This window comes from Dermochelys coriacea, chromosome 3 (genome assembly GCF_009764565.3).
Source record: "Dermochelys coriacea isolate rDerCor1 chromosome 3, rDerCor1.pri.v4, whole genome shotgun sequence".
NCBI lineage: Eukaryota > Metazoa > Chordata > Testudines > Dermochelyidae > Dermochelys > Dermochelys coriacea.
The window spans coordinates 198023406-198038913 of NC_050070.1; the positions used below are offsets into that span (position 1 = coordinate 198023406).

At 38.3% G+C, this 15508-nt stretch overlaps 1 protein-coding gene across 4 annotated transcripts in view; it reads right to left on the reverse strand.

The window, feature by feature from the left end:
- The window catches only part of MACROD2 (mono-ADP ribosylhydrolase 2), a 1347099-nt gene that overhangs the window by 328626 nt on the left and 1002965 nt on the right, over positions 1 to 15508 (reverse strand). The gene's annotated exons all lie outside the window — the stretch shown is intronic.

Consider the following 15508-nt stretch of genomic DNA (forward strand, 5'->3'; position numbering starts at 1 on the left):
AAAACTCACTAGAGGGGGCAAAATATTAATCACGATAAAGTTATAACCCTCCGGTGCCTCTATCCTAATAAGTCCCTTGTAAATAAAATGTAACATTTTAGGAAACTTCTAAAAATATTTAAAATGCTCACTAAAGTCAAGTACTCCTACAACATCTGGGAAAAAATATTAAGTCATCTGTGCCTAAAATTAGGTAAGCAGATCCAAAAAAATCAAGAAAAAAAATACTCAAGCGCATAACCACCCATTCAGAAAGGGCACCTTTATTACAATGGCATGACCAAACATTAAATAACTGTGGGCCCAGTCCTGTAGTGGGTTGCATGAGCATGAACTACTGCACCGGAACTGGGCACAATAGCTATCAGATTCCAATGTAGGATGACATCCTATGACTACATAAGTGGTTAAATGTCACATCAGGGTCAGATCTTCAACTAGGGTAAATTGCCATAGCTAACGACTTCAATGGTGCTTTGACACTTAACAAAAACTAAGGATCTGCCCTTTTTGTAGCAAAATTCAATTAGGTCTGAGAGCATTAGATCCCTTTTTTCATTTGTATGTTATCTACATATAATGTAATTAATGCAGCTTGCTTATATGTATATTTGGTCCTTCCACAGCTGATCTGTGAGCCCGCACTACTACTTCCTTACTTTAAATCTTTGTTTCTTACAACCAGCAGGTAGGGCATTTTAAGATTTATACGCTCTAGAGAGCTTTGATATTACTGCAGAAGATGTAGGCATTCTGTTGTTAACTATGAGGCTTGGTTGGTAAGTATGGTTTTAAATGGCTAGATATATTTTTAAATGCCACCTTTAAAAGAATCACTATATGGATTAAAATGTAAAAAAGGTGGTACAAGCAATTATCTTTGTTGGGTAACGAGTTTGCATTTTCTCCATAATAGTCAGGAAGTCTGATAATTCAAAAGAACTTCATGGGAGATTGCATTCAATTCCATTGCATCTACTTCATTTGGCAAAGTTTTCATTCCCCAATCACTCCTTTTGCTTCTGTAAAATACTGAAGGTATCTAGTCAAATGAGAAAAAGAAGTTACAAATGGTAACACTAAAGACTTCAAATTTTGTTTTCCTTTCAAACATATATTGAAGTACAGATTGAAAGAATCTCATCTACTTAGCCAAAAACATTCTTAGGAAAATTATAATTTTCTGAAAAGAAGCAAAAACAGACAATCTCCTCCCACTCTCTCCCCCTCAAAAGCATGGAAATCCAAGTTACAGTTCCACTTTACAAAAAGTCCCTAATAATCAAAACGATGCAAGTTCACAGTCAAGTTGATTTAAACAACCTTGACACAGCCCCATAGTATCATTCTGAGGACCCTTGGTAAAACTGGGACAAGCCTGTCACACAGCTTCATTTAATTAGTCACTAGAAAAATGTTAATCCATTACTCATAATGAACCTGTGTGATATTGCATTAGGTTATCTCAGAGTTTTTGGTTGATTTGTGTGTGACACTACAAAGGTACAACTAAGTTTGCTTCAGTCGCCTCAAGTGCAAACTTGTAAACCTTCTGATATTTGGAATTTTGGAACCTTAACTTGGAATTTCCCAGCTACCATTTGTGGGTTTTAAGGAAGTTATATTTTCTATGTTTTGCCTGAAGTGAGTAACTCATTCAACCGTCATTGCATTTTAATTAATTATTTTGCTTGGGAGTTTCAGTGGAATTTAATCAATGTTTAAAAATTGCTCAGGGACAATCAGGAGCCTCTGCAAGCCTACAAAGTTGAGTTCAGACTCCAGCTGGGCTTATTAGCTTGACAAGGACTTTGGAGGAACTCATATGCACACATGGACAGTCCCCATTCTCCGAATGCTTGTGGCTTCCTTCCTCCCATCGCCATATCAAACTCCCTGTCCTCATATGGCTTTCCCTCTTCCACTTCTTTCAGCCCAGACTCCCCCTGCCCCCATATGTGATTCAATACCATCAAAATTTTCTGTGTCTAGGTTACATGTTGAGCCATAGAAAGTCTGCAAAGCATTTTAAAAAAATGTAAACTAGATACATGCTAATCAAGTGTGAATGTTATGCATGCATCAAAAACATGTTCATAATAGATGTGTACATTAAAGCATATCATTGTCAATGTGTTATAGTGACATGAAACACCTTTCAATTAGGGCTGGTTAGAAAACAACAATTCGGAAACATTTAGAGGTTTCAAAATTTGTTTCCTTTCCACCATGAGACCTTTTACAATCTTTCATGAATGTAGGACAGAAACTCACATTGGCTGGGGATGGGATACCCCAATTCAAGTTCCTGCTGTGCCTGATTTGCACTGATCTGGAATGAAAACCACTGATCTGAATCAAGCAGAACAGGGACTTGGACCAGAGTCTCCCACATACCAAGCCATTGCCCTAACCGTGGGGCTCTCTCCTGGACCTGAGAAAATTTAATTGACACTAACAATGTCTTTTCAAAAAAATTTTAATAGCTCTATTTTAATGCCTAATTAATGCATCCCCAAATGAGTAAAAGGCACTTTGGTATAAACTACAGGACAAGTGAAATTCAATTTGAATTTTGTAGGTTACTCTGTTTCAGAGATAGCAAGAGCCAAACAAGGTCGGAACAATCTTTGAAAAGTTAACGATAGACATTTTAAAATTCCCATTTCTCCAATATTCCGCATGTTATTTTTCTTGACACTTTCCAGTAAGAGTCTACCTTGGGGTAAGATACAGCATGGGATATTTGAAGTGGATCAGTTTGGTGAAGAAAGAAGGGGAATTAAAAGTCAGGCTTATATAAAAGGAATTTGGTTTCAATTTTAACAATGGAGGCTGCATAATAAAGAAATGACTCCATGCCCTGTAACTATTTTTTTCCTATGTGTTGGAATGGCTTCTTTATTCATTTGAATTTAGCAGAAATGCTGTAAATTGTTTTCTGAACGTGAACAGCCTTTTATGAAACTAAACTAACAACATCCTAAATTTAATTATAAACCCGGACTCTCAAACCTTCAGAGATGCATTGGAATTTTCAGGGAGAAAAATGATGAATTTTAAGTCATTGCTTCAAAAAGCAGAGGATCTTGTTGTTAGCATGGATTATAAATAGTTAAAGACCTGTTTAGGAAATAAATTAAAATTTTTAGTCCAAATTCAAATGAATTCTTTTGATGAGGATGCCCCTTTACTTAGTGACCCTGACATTTGTTACCTAGTCACTATTAATAATGAGCAATTTTCAGCAAGCCAAAATGGTCATTACATTCTCCATAATCTTCTAGTCCTGCAAACCAAAGATAGCAGCACAATTAATATCCATGAAAAATGGCTGAGAACTGCTGCTTTGTTTCCTTTTTCAGTTAAAAAAAAACTAGTGAAAAGAATCTGTTGAGCCCTTTAATATATAACCCCCTTCTTCTTTCTTAAACACTCTCACTGAAGCCCAGCTTCTCAAGCATTGGAAATAATTGACTCTTTTCATTGTTTTACAAAATGAGAAATGAGTGCCCAGTCTTCAGTGTTTTCATTGTACAGAGAAGACAATCCATGCACAAGAGATAAAAGGCCTATACATTCCCAGTTCACCACCATGCGGATGAAGAATAAAACCATAGAGTGATACATCTGCTTCAAAAGCTGCCAGTCACTAACTGTTTTGCCTTATGCAAATACATTAGTGTGCATTTACTGAATTTGTTCATCAAAGCATAATCCTCCTGGAAACATAACTGCTGACAGGTAGAAAGAGCTGTCGCAGAACACTTTGGCAAACCTGCATTAAACTTGTTGCTTATTGTGGTTTTATTGTTCTTATAATTGCAATAATAAATAATGTTTCATGACCATCTGTGTTCACTGTTAGGATTCAAATTACTTCTGCAACCTGAATTCCAAAGAATAATTTTGATCTTGTTTTCTGGATCCCTTTTCTGTTAACATTAAAGTGTTTGTCATATGCCTTTCCAAGGATACCATTGAAGAAATTACCATAAACCTATTAATTCTATTTCTTTAGATTTAAATATACAAGCTCTAGGTACCCTGATGATAATACATTTACAATCACAAAAATATCACCCAGCAGTTTAATCCAATAAAATAAACGAACATGCCAGTCAGTGGATAGCACATCTCACAGCCGTGTATGCTCATCCCACACTATCCTAGAGCTCTCATTCTTTCAGTTCTCCCCAGATGCCCTACTACATTTTATCAGACATTCTTCAGTGTCATTCCACCTGTAGTCCCTCTGTTGAGACACATTTTTTTTATTCACAAAACTTGTAAAATTACAATAAAAGAAACGTATTTATGAAATGCTAAACGGACAATGTCCATCAAAGATGCAAATGATGTAGTCAGCAGACAAGAGAGTGCCTGAGAGATACCTTTTTCTTTTTCTTTTTTTTTTAAGAAATCAATCTTCTATATTTTTCATTTTCATTTTGCCATAGCCACACAAGCTCATGTATACTAAAGCCCTTCCACATGCTTCTAAACTATTCAGCTAATCAACTAGCCCTGGATGACTGAATTTTACTGCCCTGGAGACAGAATATAATCTGTGAGATTTACTGACAAATACTCTAGAGTCATCAGTCTCCTGTATGACTAGTACAATGTGCTATACCCTAATGACAGGGAAAGGTATTATATTATTCCTATAAACTGGCTCAAGTTGAGTCCAAAACACTATAATTGAAGTCATCGTGGAGGTAAATCTTATTATCTTTAGTGAATCCATAATTCACTAAAAAGCTAATTTAAACAAACAGGTGCACATGGCAACTGGGTCTATCTTTGTAAAGTTGAGCGAAAAGGCCTCGGTGTAATGTTTACTTTGGTATATCTGAGTCACTCAAACCGCCGCAATCACACGATCATTCATAAAAATTTATCAAAATGATTTTCAAAGGAATTTTACTTCCCCCAAATTTTGTCCTGTCTGAAATTAGCATGACCTACTCATATACCTTTCCCCATGTGACACTCCTTTTGCCAGGCTGAGCCAACAGCTGAATGAGGCTCATGTGTGCCGGAAAAGAGAGAAAATATATTTAACAGTGTGTCTGCGGTTTAAGCTATAATATACTGAACTTAAAATCATTCTGGAAAGCGTTTAGGTGCTCTAACAAGAAACCAAAAACATCTTAATATTGTGCTCTGTGCTGGAGATTTGTTTTAATCTGTTCCCCTGAATAACACAACTACATATATTAATAGATTTTCTTACATTTGTAGTTCTTTTTTTTAAAAAAATCATTTTCATATATTCTAGGAACAAAAATTTCGATTAATAGGGATTAAAGCGTGACATCCCCCCCACCTAAAAGCTAGGAAATATCAAGCTGTGGAACACCTTGGGGCCATACCTTAACACCCACATAGCAATTTTCAGTAATAGCTACAAAAATCTGTCTCATCACAAGGAATTTCCTTCTTCCTCCAAGTGACAATGAAACACTCTACACACATCACATCAATTTCCTTCTCAGTGCAACACAAAACCTTAATTACTATCTCTGACACATCACACACACTGTACACTTAACATATGTTAACCAGGAATACTTGCTAGTGTTTCTGAGATTCTAAAACACTTGCTTTTTAGAGTTTGTGTTGGGAAGGATGCCACCCTTAGCCAACCTCAAGCCTTTATACACAAAAATGTGTTTAAGGAATTTTCTGGGGTTTCAATACAGCAAATATAATGGGGTTTAGGACATGAAATGACTCTGTAGTGGGGCGGTCACCCCGTTCCATCCCTGAAAGGGCTAAAGCCCGCCCTGGGAGAGGGCTGGGGCTGCGAGAAAAGGCTAGGCTGATTGGGAAAGCAGCCTCAGATGGGGCCATGCCCCAATCAGGCCACAGCAGGCCCTATAAAAGGGCTGTGAGCCAGGGGCTCAGAGACTCTCTCTTGCTAGCTTTTGAGAGAGAAGGATCTGGCTGCGTGGGAGAAAAGGGTACCTGGAGTGGCGCAGGGCTGGGGAAAGGGCAGAGGAGCTGGGGAGTTCCAGCCTAGAAAAACCCCAGGCTGCAGGCCTTGCTAAAGGCCAGGAAAGGTACTGGAGCTACAGAGGTGTAGCCTGGGAATAGGCAGAGGCAGCTGGTCCAACCCCCTTGCCGATGATGAGTGGTTTATAGACTGCAGTCTGCCCCAGTGAACGGGGGCTAGATGGTGACTGGCAATAGCCACTGAGGCAAGGTGGGGATAGAGGGTTGGGGGTTCCCCTGGGTGGGGAGACCCAGATTGTGGGTTACTACTGGGGGGCAAAACCCTGACATAGAGGGGTATCAGGGTTTGGGAGGGACATGGGGGCCAGCAACAGGTGAGACCCCAGCCTGCAGAAGGTGCTCTGGGCTGGAAGAGCTAATTCCTGAGACAACCAGCAGGAAGTGCTGTGCCGGTGAGTCATTGCCTCCCTACAGACCCCCAACTTCTCTTATGATGTGTGGGCATATGGAAGGAGTAAGGGAGGGAAGGCATAACAGAAGGGTGTCACAAATTGAGAGGGGTGAATTCTTAGTATGGAGGATCTGGTGAATCTGTCTTTACCCTCCCTAACTTCTACACAACAGTGTCCCCCTTTCTGGTGAAGGTGGAGCATGTCAAGTTCTGCATCTGCTCTGCCAGGCAAGATCCAGCTCTTCAGAACCTCTGTCAAATTGAAGAGCTTCCACAGAAGCTGGACAGGCCCCATCAGTGGAGCTAAAAGCTTCTCTCCATCAGAAACCCTGGCCACATGTCTCCTACTGAGCCTAGATTTGTACCCTAGACTGCTGCCATGCAGATTCCATACCACAGAGCATCTAGGGTGGCCATCTTCCTTGAGGATCAACTGTAGTTTTATTCCTAACAGGAAACAAAAGAGCCATATTTACTAGGAGCAGACTTTTGTCAAGTGTGACATATTCCAGATGAACCAAGGTCCTAAGTTTGGGCAGTAGGGAGAAGACATCCCATACAAATGCCCTTTAGTGCAGGGAAAGTGTATGGAGTTGGGAGCCCGGTTACCATGAATAAAACCCTATGCACTTTCACTTCACAGCCCTTGTTGTTGGGCAATGCCTCATGATGCAGCCTTAGAAGGCTGTTAACCATCAGCCATTTTACAAAGAAGTTAACTGAGATGTTGCACACAGTCAATTCTAGCAGAAGTAGGAATAGAACTCAGGTAGATCGTAGTCTCACTGCCTCTCAGAATGAATCTGCCAAATGTAGATGCTATCTAGAAAACATGCAAAAATGTCAGTTCAGGGCAACTGCACCTGTATTCCCACTCCATGGTCCATCCAGGGCACACCCTCTAGGCTCCTGGCTCCTCAGTCATCACTTCTCTTGGTATGTCTCTCTACCTTCTGACTGGGGGTTTTCCAGGATGCACTATTCCCTGCCTACATGTGATATCCCCAGCAACACAGACAGCCTAAAAAGGCCAGTATCTGCACTTTGCTTTCTTTCCTAAGGCTCTGAATAGTGTAATTGTCACAAGTTACCACACAGCTCTTTGTAAGCAAATACATTCATTCTTAAGGTAAAAGAATTAGATTTTTTAAAATATATATATTAAACGTACGTGCTACAAACTACAAAAAAAACTTCAGTCACAGCTTACTAGAAGTCAGCCGAACTTGAACCTCAGGTTCTGGTAGGTGTCAGTTCTTCAAAAACCACAAGAGGTTCTCCCTGTGGTTACAAGTTCATAACTATCTCAGACTGAGAACAGGAATGACCATGAATAGTTCAGACTTTCCTTTATACAGCTTGGGCTTTTGATCATGTAACAGCGGATCAGTAGACAATGAACCATTCCTCAGGGTGTAGCATCTGGCGGCTGGGTTTTTGCATAACTAGAGGTGTGAAATTTGCATTCACCTTCCCTTAGATATTCCCCAGGAAGTTCACTTAACTCTTTTTGTTCCAAAAGTCCACTCTTGTCAGGCACATTGGTAACCCCAGGGTTTCACATCTGTCACATCCCCTCTTGAGAGGTTACATACAATCACCACTAACAATACATAGTAATATTAACTTAATGCAATAGACCCCAAAGATTCTTAAACTTAATTCAATACACTCTTCCAATGATATGATAGTGCCATATCTACCACATAAACCTATTGGAAAATGTATCTTTGTCCACATATACGATAGTTTCTCCTGTAGCCCATTTAAAAGCCAAAATTGGATGAGGTATGAGAAGGGAGCATCCAAAGTGAGGATCAGGGATTTAAAAAAAATCATTTTATGATTTAAAAGTTATCATTATGGCTATAGTTTTATGAGTTTAATATTTTAAGACAGATTTTTAATAAATAATGAGCAAAGTAAATGAGACTAAATTTGAGTATTAATGAAAACAGTCACCTTTGGGTAACTGTTTCACAAGTGTTGCATTGATGTTGCATCCACTTTTGAAGGTTAAATAAAATATCCTAAAGACATTGTCTTAAACCCAAGTTTATTTGACTTGAAGGAAAATGACAGGAATTAGAGCCAGCCAAAACACCAAGCTAGACAACCAATTTCTTACATGCCACTTCCTGTGTGGCTTTGGTTTTAACTGAAACGTGACCTGCTAGTCAACTAACAGTCAAGTGTTGAATGTCATCACATCTCTCTGAAGTGACAAATACTTAATAAGGATGAGTTCTGCAATGATCCTTCTGTTGTGAAAACAGATGAAAATCTCCCCTCAAGGTATATTAGTTAGTTTGGATTGATTGATTTTAGCAGGACATTAGAACAGCAAGTCATGAAGGATAAAATAATTATCTTAATAGTGTCCACTACAGTGATAAACCATAACAAGTTGTGCATTAGTAGGCTATTTATGTACACTTTGACTGGATTAAGGCTGTGTAAATTCAGCCACTCAGGAGTCACCAATAGCTCAATAGCATACGCTATACTGTGGTGTATTGCTCTGAGTATGCCAGCCTACATTTCATTTAAAAACAAAACTTATAAAACAAATGTTGTGGGAATTTATGTAAGGATACCTCCACCAGGAAAAGTAGTGCACAGTGGAGGGATAGCAGAAATGGAGGGGAAATGGTACACAATCTTTCCTCTAATATTTTGATCATATAACAAAGATTTTTTTCTTCTGAACTAATAGGGACCCCTCTCAGAAGTGCCTGACTCATCTTTCTCCAGCCAGCGCCCAGCTCCCATTGCTACTGCACTTTGTCACAAAGGCTCAATAACTATATCTTGGCTCCTATTACCACAAGGAAAAAAAATCTGTAAGAATGTAGGGTAGCTAGGTTTATGGCATGGGGGAGAGGAAAGAGGCAGTTAAAAATGTCACTCCCCCCTTCTATATAGTTCTTTTCTCCCTCTCCAATCTATTGCATCCGTTTAAACTTGGTCTCTTAGGCCAAAAACCTGAATAAGGAAACATAGTGATGAGGCATTTACAGTGAAAAGCACTTAAGGCAGACCAACCATTTTTCTAGTGCTGCTGAAGGCTGAGGACAAGCTGCAAGGAAAACAATGGTTTCCTTTTGAAGTCCTGCTGCAGCAAGAGCAGTAACAGTGCAACTTCAAGGGGAAACAACCATTTCCTCTCTCCTCCCAGCAGCAGAGTTAGAAAAGCAGAAGATGTAGCAAGAGATGCCTTAAGCTACGTAGGTCCATATCTTGATTTTAGGGCTCAAGCTACAGAAGGAGAGAGGAGGACACAGGGATAGGAAAGGAGACTGCAAATTTTGGTTGCCTTTGCAGATAAAACCTAAAATATTTTAAATCAGTGAATCCATTATGGAAATTCGATTAAAGGGTGTCGGGAAAGATACTAAAACTATCCTTATTTTAAAACTATTTAACATAACATGTATAGGCATTTTTCTTTTTCATTTATTGATCCCAGTTGTAAAAATTGGAAATTAGTGCACAACCATAATGTAATAAAGGACCAACCTGCCAATCAGAGCCTGGGTATGGTCAATAAGGGCAGGATTCTGCTGTCATCTGCATCCCTGTAATCTGTACTAACTCTACGGACTTTCAGACTTCCAGTGGTGTAAATGATAGCAGAATCTGTGCTACAGTATCAATATCCATAGTCTAATATACTGCATTCCACATACCTCACAAAGAAAAGCAGTGAATATTGCATCATTTTGTCCTATCATATTTGTACATATTTTAAATATAATCAGATAAATTAGCAGTAAAACTAAATACTTGATTTAGTGAAGTTTTGAGCTCAGCCTATGCTCCAAATTTGGATGCAGTGTTTGAATATGTTCTGATCCAGAGTATTAGATGGCCTATGAGGATAGGCATCGGCTACAATGGTGAGATATGGATCCAGATTTAATTATTATAACGGTGGTTGGCCATCCAGTGACAGAGGCAGACATAAAATTCAGCTACTAGCACCCTGCCTATGTTTAATCACACAAATATCATTTTGGGGAAACTCCTCACCTTCATTTTTTAAATCTTCCTCACACAAGGGGCTTTGAGTTTAAAAAAAGTAATTTAAGTCCCATAATTTCAGTGTGAAGTGAAATAAAACAAAACTAAGATGGCCAAAATTGTTTACGAATGTTCATCAAACAGTCTCAAATTTTGCCCAGACCTAATCTTGTGAGCATCAGAGATTAGTTGCTTCGAATAAGTGGTTCAAGGACCTGATCTTGAAAGCCACTCCACTTGCCAAGCCAGAGCCCCAGTGAAGTCACTAGTGCTTTGATCAAGGGCAACGATAAGCTCACAAGCAGCAGCTTGCAGTTTTGTTACACTGGGAATCTGGAGTACACTTTTAAGCGGTCACTTAGGACAGGTTATCTGTTGGAACTTCAGGTTGTCACAGTAAAACATTGTCTACTTGTTATATCCTGGAAAGCTGATCACTATTCATGATGTCTATCTATATCGAGGTATTTAAATCACGCTTATTAATTTGAGATCCTCATGTTTGTGCCACAACCATAGCATTTGTATTGCCTTGACACGGTAAAAAAATGAATTGATACATTTTGTTTAAAATAAACAAATAGATCTGCTATGAAGTAGGTTCTAGCCCATGAAAGCTTATGCCCAAATAAATTTGTTAGTTTCTAAGGTGCTACAAGGACTCCTTGTTGTTTTTCCTGATACAGACTAACACGACTACCACTCTGAAACATGATTTTATGATAACTTCCACTTCCATTTTCATTTAAATTCAGTTAAAACCCTTTGGTTTTAAACAACCCTTGAGAAATCCTTAAGATAAAAACATTTAAAATAATGGATAATGTGTTTTGGTTCACACTGACACATAATATATGCCATCTTTGCTTGCTTTGGAAAGAGTGTAACACAAAATCCATTACCCCCCCCCCAGCCTTTTGTTAATCATCACTAATCAGCTGTTGCTTCACAAAACAAATTTCCAGTCCTTGTAGGCATGCAGTGTAATGCTAATATATGGCAACAGAATGTTGATAATAGACCATTGGGTACCACTAGCTGCCCCATTAGCGATATCCAGCTGTCCAGATTTATGCATGAGCAAGAAAAGTTTAAGAAGTTAAGATGAAGAGCAGTTAGATGCCTGTCATCCAAACAAGGACAATACACACATAATTAGCATGCGGCAAACTGTCTTTTCTAAACAGAATTACTTTTAAGGTAAAATATTTTTCATTCAGCACCATGTGTGCTGTATATTTTTCAATTAAAATATTCTGACATCATAAGAGAAGGCAGGTTATTATATTTTCCATCTCCATAAGGATAAAAATGAGATTAAATTACTCCAAAGAAAATACAAACCATATATGTCTAGTTCATGGAAACAGAGTTCCATCAGATGGATTATTACAGAACCTAGTTAATAACTAACAAAATAATTGGTTTTCTCTGCTGTGAAGGATGACATATTTTCTTGTCCTAAATGGCACATAATGAGTGTAATAAGTATTGTGACTCAACTAATCAATCCAGCATCTATAATCCAAATATTGAACCCAACCACTGACCATGGCACCAAAGGGAGGATGATCCAGTGGTTACAGAGCTAGTTTAGCAATCTGGAGGCCCAAATTCAATTCCTTACTCTGCCACAGACTTCCTGTATGACTTTGGGCAAGTTACTTAGTCTCTCTGTGACTCAGTTCCTCATCTGTAAAATGGAGATAACAGCACTTTCCTACCTCATAGGGGTGTTGTGAGGATAAATACATTAAAGATTGGGAGATGCTGTGGTAATGGGAGAGTGCCTATGGGCTTCTCTAGACAAACAATTTGTGGCAAGCTGGGGTGCAAATCTATCTTGCACCAGCCTGCCATGCACTAACTGTCCATGTACACCCTACTACTATGCACTAAAAGTTCCCTAGTGTGCTTTGATCTACTTCCATATCAAATGCATTAAGTAAATCCATTTATTCATGTCTGAATATTGGTGACATAGCACATTTTTTTGGAAGTCTTCATGATCCATCACTAACTTTGAGCACTAAGCAGCTGACCTTCAAGTGATCTGCCACACTCCATCCATCTCTTGCTGGTTGTCCCCTACTACAATGATCCTCACCATTCCTTCCATAATAACTTTCTCATTGTTATTTCCATCTCTACACCTAATGTGACCAACATACATAAATTTGAGTCTGATTTTTGACAGCAGGATCTGCTTCTTTCCAATAACGTTTCTAACATAGGTATTTTTTCCATCCAACAGATATGTAAGAATCATTGCCAGCAACACATTTCAAAAGCTTCAGGATTTTTTTCTTGTCACCAGCATTAACTTTAGCAACCATATATCTCTAAGGAAAACATTAGGCTTTTCTTCAGTTGCACCTTTGCACATTTTGAGGTGCTATGGTTTTTCCATATTTTCTTAAGGGAGGCCATAGCTGAGCAAGCTATCCCTAATCCTCTTCTGATTTCTTTGGAACTGCCTCCTGGGGTTGGACATATATGATCTCACATAACTATATTCATCTACAGCTTGTCCATTAATCATGGTATCTGCTTGACTCCTGTTTTTGTTAGTCCTGACAACATACAAACATTTTGTTTTCGTAACATTCCAGAAAAGTTCATGTTCCTCACTAACTATTTTTACAGGCTCCAACATTTGTTGCATTGCATCATGGTTTGTAGTAAAGCGTGTGTGTCATCAGTATATCTGAGGTTGCTGAGAAGTGTCTGCCAATGGAAATCCCAGCTCCTTCCACTTTGTCAAAACCTTCCAAGGCTGCTTCATAATCAACTCTGCATATATGATAGAGGCTTGGAAACAAAATACATCCTTGTCTCACACCCTGCCCAGTGGAAAACCACTGCTGTTCACACGGTGGTATATTATTGGAATTAAAAGTGCCCTACAGAACTTATAGTGCAGAGAGAAGGGACCATACAGACAGTGCATGGCAGGTTAGTGCAAGGTAGATTTACATCCTAGGTTGCCATGAACTAACTGTTCATCTAAACAAGCCCCTAGACATATAGACGGATACTTCATAGAAAAGACCAACTATATCTGAGAAGAATTATCTGGATTCCACATATTTCCAGCTATAGCAGAATCAGAGTTTTCACTCACTCAGCCTTATTAGTATTCTTATGGTCTTAAGCAGTAGCTGATTGTGTTCTTGGTTGATTTTAAAACAAGGATTTGATAGCTCATGTGTAGGTGATTTCTAGATGATTCATATGTAATAAGACGTGGTTTCCTGAACACAAATGAAAGAACAGAAAAATATGACCATTCAGACTGAAAATGTTACATGATACATCGTGCCTGTTTATTATCAGCTACAGTTATTTCATTTTGTATTCGCTTCCTAAGGAACAAATCAGTTTAAAAAGAAAAAAAATAAATAAATCTCCACTTCCCTTGAAACAACAAGGACTTCTGAGGGTTAATACTTCTCTATTATATGCTATACGTGGTCAAACCAGTCTTAATTACTTAATGACTGTGGCCAACCCTTATTTAAAGTTGAAAACCATTCAGTTGTTCGGTTCCTACCGCTTACCCCTGCTTAAGTTTCTCATGTCTCTGCAATTATTGCCCTATGCTCACAACCAGAAGAGAGAATATTCACAAACACAAGAAAAGCTCCCTTTGTTGTATTTCTGAAAATAGAAACTCTCACAAATTTCATGAGACAGTGCAACATCTTGTTACATTTCTGAACCGAGTCGGAGAAGGAAGAGGTCAAAATAAATTTAAGTAAGCATCAAACCAAAGTGCCAAATGTTGAGGTTTGCCCATAGTTATCTTTAAATAAAATACAATTACTTTAAAAGGAATATTTCTTACACTGAATTTCCTCAAGGTACACAGCTTGGCTGAATGTTCCCATGGCATAAAGCTAAAGTTATATAAGTTTTGATGGCTCCATAAATACTATGGTACAGAACCTCAGTTGGTGTAAATTGACTTTAGTGGAGCTAGAATGATTTACACCAGCTAAGGAAATAGCTCAATATTTTTAATTACACACACACACAAATTAAGAACACTGTATTGCACCTCAGCTCATTTAAAATTTTCTATAATTAACTATACAATAAAATGCTCCACTATAAACTACTTTTAGCTCCTTCCTAATCTTTCACTTCCATCTACTGCTACAGTTTTCTTAAAGTAATCTCTTTAATATTTATGAAAGGTGCACAGAACTAGTGGCACTAGAGCCTAAGTCTTCTTTTTGTGCCTGATCCTCTTCCCATTGGTGTGAAAAGCAAAAACTCTTGACTTCAGGGAAGCAGAATAGGCTTTTTAACTACAAACAGGTACAGCAGTAAAAGCTTCCACTCACCGCCTTGATATCAGCTGTAATATAGATCCTGTCCCTGTCTACTATTTCATTTTACATTGGCCAAACAGCTATTATATGACAAAACTTCCAGTCATTAACAAAATGGTCTGGATTTTAATCAGTGACCTGGAAGAGAGAGGCTCAATACCCCATTACCAATCCCAGTTTTAGGCCCCCCATCCTCTTACAAAGATTGACACTCTCCTTCATTCAATCCTTCTCTAGTTCTCATTATAAAAGTGAAGACGCATTCATTTTAAGCTTTAATAAGTTTTTGCAGAAAACAGTAATTAGCATACCTCAATTGCACATTTGGTTGGTTGATTTCTTAAACTAATTGCCAAATTCATTATTCTGATTTGTGATTAAGAGAAGGGATGAAATCCATAAGTACATGGATTTGTGTCATTTAGTCATTCAAATTTTAAAACATCCAGAAGGCTCAGCGCATTTTCCTATTCCTACAGAAGCTTACACTCTATCCCCACAGAGATAATTTATTAGGAACTTTATGCTATCATTTCTGAGACCAAACCTCTCTAAATATTTTTGTTAATTCTCATCCACACTCCGGATATGTAGAATCTGAAAATCTTTAGTTTAAAAAATGAGCCTGCTCAATACTGTACTTTTATTTCTTCCAAGACACTTTAAGGCCATTCTGAGAGGTCCCTGACAAAATTTATGGCAATACAATATATGCCAATTAACTACAGTCAATCAG